Here is a 6,307-nt window from a genome sequence, read left to right as displayed (position 1 = left end):
AGTTTGAATCTTTGATTCAAAAATCGATGTGTAGTTCGTATTTGTTTGTCAAATTGCTAAGGTGTTAATCTCCTTGATCATGTGTAGGCAAGAGCGTTACCTACTTGCCACACATGATGCTTGGAGCTCTGTCGCTCGAGGTGTTTGCCAAATAAATTCTAGAGCTAGCTTGGTAATCGAACCATGTATCTTCCGGGTTGAGAATCTTAGTTGAGTATCTCAAACCGAGTGATAGGATGAGACGAGTGATTTGACTTGAGTCGTGGGTGTTAGTAATTCCTAGACTTAACCTATCTTTTATCCTAGTTAATTCTTCGTTTAATTTAGCCTTTTAATTTCCACTGCATAAAGCAAAACAAAGTTGGCTGTCTAAAGGCCAAAAACCTTGCTTACATCTACAAATCCATCCAAGCTGTATTAATTATTCTTTTGGGTACGATCCCGGTCTTTTAGATTATTAAGCTTTAAATGACATATTTACCTTACGCTTGGGGTGATCATATTTCGATATATTGACACAAACGAAACTGTTCTCTTTCTCTATTCAGTTTTCTCAAATCAAACAATTCAATCTTTTCTCTTTAAACTAATCTAAAAATTAATCGGAATTATAGTAACTCAGTCTCATTGTCCCCATGGATCGACACTCGGTCTTGACCACTATTCTACGGAGTAGTAGTTAACTCCAAATTTTTATAAATTTATTTTTGACACGGAACGACGCAATCACCACGCTTCCATCAGCTTGCTTGTCACCACGCTTCCATCAGCTATTGGAAATGGAATTGAAGTGAAGGCCCAAGACTTCCAGAAGCTTCCGTCAGCGTGCTTGTCATTCTGGAGCTATTGGAAATGGAATTGAAGTGAATGCCCAGGACTTCCACTTCTTCTCTATCTTCCAACAATTACAATTGAATCCTGATTTGTTGTGGGCGAAAAGAGAAAGGCAGACAATTCTGCAAAAGCAGGACATTCCAGGAGGGCTTATTCGGTATAGGCATCTTTTTCCTATATTTTTTTCTTTTCACTCATCCATATACCATCTACAACTTATAAGTTAGAGAGAACAATTTGACGCTTTTGGACAATAAAAGATTATCCATAAATTATTGGTTAGCTGAAACCAGCCCCTGGAGGGAACGGAAAGTCTAGGTACACCGCATGAAAATGCGGTGACCGTCCACCGCGCGCCTAGTGGGGCCCATTTCGGGCCCTAGAAAAATATTCATAAATTTTAAAATAATATTTCATGGGACTCTGTAAAAATTCAACTTCAACGGATATCAATAGGTATGTTTTTTGGAATTCGTTGGAACGAAACTGTTTAGTTTTGCAGTTTCGTCCCTATAAATGCAAAAAACATATTTACCGATATCCGTTGGAGCTGATTTTTTATAGAATCTTATAAAATATTATTTTCAAATTTATGAATATTTTTCTGTATTTTTTGAGGTCCGGAGTGGACCCCAATAAACGTACTATGGACGATTACTGTGAAATCCATGCGGTGGCCGTATTCCTGCTGCGGAAGGAATCATGGATTCATAAACAATTGTAATGTCAAATGCCATTTGGACACCTGAAAACAACTTGTTGCATTATACTACTAGTATTTATGACCATAATGCCCTTGATGTTTTGACACCTGGATCCCTCTTAGTGGTCCTAGTCTCAATCAAATCATACCGTCGGTTTTGTGAGTCGGCATAAAAAGTCAACTGATCTCCATTTGAGGGTGCCACCACCACTTTAATAATACCTCATTAAAGTGCTAATATATAGTTGTTTGGGGAGCAATAAATAAGTTGATTTCAAGTCCAACATGGGAGAAAATTAAGAATTTGTCAAAAGCTATTTTGACCCCCTAGCCTCCCCCCTGAAAAAAGGATGGTGTTTTCCTTACGTCCCTTGGAAGTGGTAATGGCATGGCATGAGATGAGATGATAATAAGTTGGCGTTCCTGATAATTTTTCGTACGTAGCGAAATTTTGACATCTCAAAAGTCGTATTTGTCTGTCATATAGGCAGGGGTGGAGTTAAGATTTAAACTCGAGATGACGGAATTAAGAATATTGAGAGAGAATTTCCTGCAAGACGATTTTTGGGAATCATTTTTCCCCCACTAGAATTTGACCATACCTCTGCTTGAAGTTTCTGGTTCTGACTTCTGAGATTGTAGAGCGTCATTATCAGCCTTGACTGACTCGAACTGCCTCTTGAGGACCTGATAGTCTTTCTCCAGCTGCTTGGTCTTCCCACCGAGCCCTCCTGTTCTGAAACCATATGGCTATCTGCCTGGGCTGTAGCCCCCAGGGCCCTAGCCAGCTGAATCTTCCTCTCCGGCTCGAGCTTGTTTCCCTGCTCAACATGGGTGGACCCAGTATAGGGCAAGCGACCCCACTGAGTTCCAAAATACTCTTAGAGTAGGTATGGTTTTGAGGAGTATTTTATAATTTTGCCCCAAAATGATCACATTTTTGCCCTGAAGATCCCACGAAATTTATAATTATTGCCTTCTTTAATTGTGACGTTATGCAAAAAACTCAATATTTTTTCTCTCTCCACAAAATTTATGAGTCTATAGACTCTTACTTTATAGTCTGTTCTTGTATCTCTCTCTCCAAGACAAAAGCAAACAAAGGCAAAAGCAAGCAGTCTTTCTAGATGAAAGCTAGGTCAGACAATTACCAATTAATGTAAAAAAGCTTGGGTACGGTAGTTTCTACTCTTTGTTTTTTTGTTTTCGTATTTAATTCAATTTCTTATCCGATTTTTACATACAAAAAATAAATTACATATGTTATAGATACTTGACCCCTCTGTAACTAAATTCTGGGTCCGCCCTTGCTGCTCAAAGTTCTTCTCGAGTGTCCTCACTTGTTCCATGTTTAGCCTCCTCTTCTTTTCCCCAGATAATTGGGACTAGGGGCGGCAAATTGAACCCAGACCCATCAACTAGAAAATAGATCCAACCCAACCCATTTATTAGTTGGGTAAGAATGGGTTCAAACCCAGCTAACCCATTATTAGTTGGGTCATAATTGGATATCAATTGGGTCAACTTAAATGACTCAATGGGCAATTAAAGTAACCCACCAAATTTCATCTCTTAATTGGTCTCTTTTGCAATTGGGAAGTGGAGGAGTACGGTCCCCCCCTCTCTCCCTCCCCCTCTCTCTCTCTCTCTCTCCCCCCCCCCCCCCCCCCCCCCCCCCCCCCCAAATCTCCAGGAGCTCTCTCTCTCTCTCTCTCTCTCTCTCTCTCTCCCCAGCATGGTCTTCTCTCTCTTTTATTCAATTATTTTGTGCTAAATCACACGCGTCCAAAAATATTTTGAATGGTTCGAATTAAAAATCAATTGTAACCGGTAATAATTATTTTGACCAGTCAAAATTGAAAACACATCTCATCCATTAATTGCGCGAATGGACCCGTGAAATTGTGCTTCGTCATGAATAAATTTCTCTTATGGTGCTCCCGCAAAGGGTTTGGATTAAAAAATTGACTTATTTTTTTGTCCTTATTCAAATTTTTTTTGCATTTTTTTTGTTTTGTGTCATATTTTTATGACTTATTAATTTGTTTTGATGAGAGGAATCGGAAAAGTAAAAAAATTTGATCGAAACTTATAATTTTTTGAATAAAGACAAAAAAAAAATCAATAAGACAAAAAAAATTACTTATTCTCGTCTTTTTGAAAAAATTTATGAGTTTCGATCATAATTTTTTTTTACTTTTCTAATTTTTCGATCATAATTTTTAGTATATATGTAATTGGGTTAATGAACGGGTCGGATTTGCTTTAAAATAAATGGGTCGGGTTGGGTATGGATAATTAGACTTATAGTTAATGGGTCAATGACCCATTAAAGACCCAACCCACTAATAACTTACTCAATTTGACCCAAACCCGCTCGTTTGCCACCCCTAATTGGGACCCATCATCGTCAGACAAGTCGTTGTCGTCATAAACTCCCTTTTTTTTGGAAAGACTAAGAACTTTATTGATAATAAATAGTATTACAATTTACAACGTGCTGTGTCCATCTAATTGCACAACTGGTTCAGTAGCCGTTTCAAAAAAGATTATTTTTTGCGGTACCAATTCCGATATTTTTAGATGCATTCTCAAGCTCATGACTTCACTTGAATAAATCCAATAATGCTACTCTTTACGTAAGTACGTACGTACTTGCCTAAAAATATCCAGTATCATAAATATCCAATAGCACTGAATAATAGGAGTAATAATTCTCTATACATGAGACCGAAGAGTGAGAGCCAGGTATGCAAGTCACCGTAAAGATCTGGTTGGACAAAGGCCTATATGTTCGAGTCTTGTTCGTTTTGGGTTTCAAAATTTCTGTGCACGATTTTCAATAATTTTTTTTATATGTATCTTACCACTCATTATTCTTAAAAAGCTCCCTCAAAACCCAAACCGAACGGGGCTACATACCCATACAAGATGAGACTTTATCATCAGCCCCGCTATAGATGCACGACACTACATCAATTGTGAGGGTTCACGAGATAACTAACCCCAATAACTCAACCGATATAATAATTAAGCCTGTTATGGGGTAAAAACAAAAACAAAAAGAAAAAGGAAAAACTCTTCTAAGGAAAGAACGTTCACACGCAGGTGAGAAGATTTGAACTCCTGACCTCCTAATGAGATACAAGAATTCTGGCAAACTGAGCTAGCCCCATTTGATTCTATGGCAACTATGTCTGGGTACCACATTGTGGGTATCATGCATGTGAGGTGCCATCACCGCATTCGTAAAATGTGCTTCACTACATCCACAGTCGGCCTAGGCACAAGGTCCACAAGGCCTGAGTCTTGGGTATCCCCAAGATGCTCAATTTTTGGGGCACCCCAATTTTTTTCAGTATTTGGATTGGATAGGACTCTTTTAAGGAAATCTTCAGTCCAAGTTTCAGAAGCAAGACCCAGTCTCTTGAGCATTGATACTGATGTAGTAGGACTTTTTACTTATAAAAATTCTTTGCCTTCGTTGTTTCCTTCAACCAACGATGTGGGACTATATGTAGGAAATTTTGTTTTACAACTTGTTTATCCCACATCGACAGAGGAAAGACTCAATTGGCAAAGCGGATTTAATATTATAGTTTTGCCTTTTTCAGACTGTTTGTTTTTTTTTTTCCGTAAAAATTGACAAACATTTAGAGCATCATTCTTAAAACAGACTTTGAATCTCTAAATACCTTGGGCCGGCCCTGACTACATCACAAATGTGACACATTCTACCAATACAATGTGAAATCACGAGAAATCTGAAAATCCACTTTTCCGACGGATAATGGTACGTAAAAAGCCCAAAGGACACGTTGAAAGAGAAATCACGAGAGACATTGATAAAGAAAGCCGACTTTTTGATGGGGTTATAAGGCGACACGTGTCGAGATGGGACCACAGTTTGGTAAATGTCGGCTGAACCAAAAGTCCTTGCTTTTTTTTTGACAAGGGCTGGACCAAAAGTCTATGCTGCCAAAAACTTTTCCAAAAAGTCTAATGCTGCCAAAATACAGCTTTTTTTTTTTCATGTCTCCATTGTTCAAATCTCCAATCATATTAGATGCCACAGTGCCAAGATGATATTTGAACCGTTGTATTGTTGAACAAACGGTTTGGATATTAAGCATCACCCGCACAGTATCATCCCCGTTCGCCAAATTAGGCTCTAAATGTTTTGTTGAGATTTATCTATTTGATATTTTTCTCTATATAATTAGGTGCTTGATCGCCCTTATAAACTCACATCTCGACTAATTTAAAGATCCTGAAATTAAAGAGCATTCAAATTTTCATTAATCTCAAAGGGCCTCTGTTGGCGGTTAGAAGTAGACTATTCGAGCATGAGAATGAGTAAGTTCTTTTTTGTCATGCTGTCACTAGACCAACTCCTTGATTATATTGATGTTCTTAGGCCCCGTTCCAACTAACCTTCCTTTTTAAAAAGTTCTTTTTCTTCAATTTTCAAATTCAAATATAATAAAAATGAAAAATAATTTTTTGATTTTTTTTGCACCGTATAAAAGATCTCAATGAAATCTATCAAACAAGATCCATATTGATAGGAAAATTATTTGCATAAACATATAATTTTTGGGCTTGAAATTACCTTCCTTTTTCCAAAACCTTCTTTTTTTGGAGTTGGAACACCCCCTATTGCACAAACATAAAAGAAAATAGTATTATGGGCAATGGTAGAGCCAGAATTTTAACTCTGTAGGGGCCGACTTAGTAGACATATATTTTTTTATTGGAGCGTATACTTAT

At 37.7% G+C, this 6,307-nt stretch overlaps 1 pseudogene; it reads right to left on the bottom strand.

Moving 5' to 3' along the window:
* Positions 1 to 726: 726 nt before the first annotated feature.
* LOC131317602 (homeobox-leucine zipper protein ATHB-20-like) lies at positions 727 to 4,972 on the bottom strand (annotated as a pseudogene).
* Between the last annotated feature and the right edge of the window lie 1,335 nt (positions 4,973 to 6,307).

The sequence above is a fragment of the Rhododendron vialii genome, chromosome 2a (assembly GCF_030253575.1).
Source record: "Rhododendron vialii isolate Sample 1 chromosome 2a, ASM3025357v1".
In the NCBI taxonomy this organism is placed as follows: Eukaryota; Viridiplantae; Streptophyta; class Magnoliopsida; order Ericales; family Ericaceae; genus Rhododendron; species Rhododendron vialii.
The sequence above is the reverse complement of the archived record's forward strand: the minus strand, read 5'-3'. Positions and strand labels throughout refer to the sequence as shown.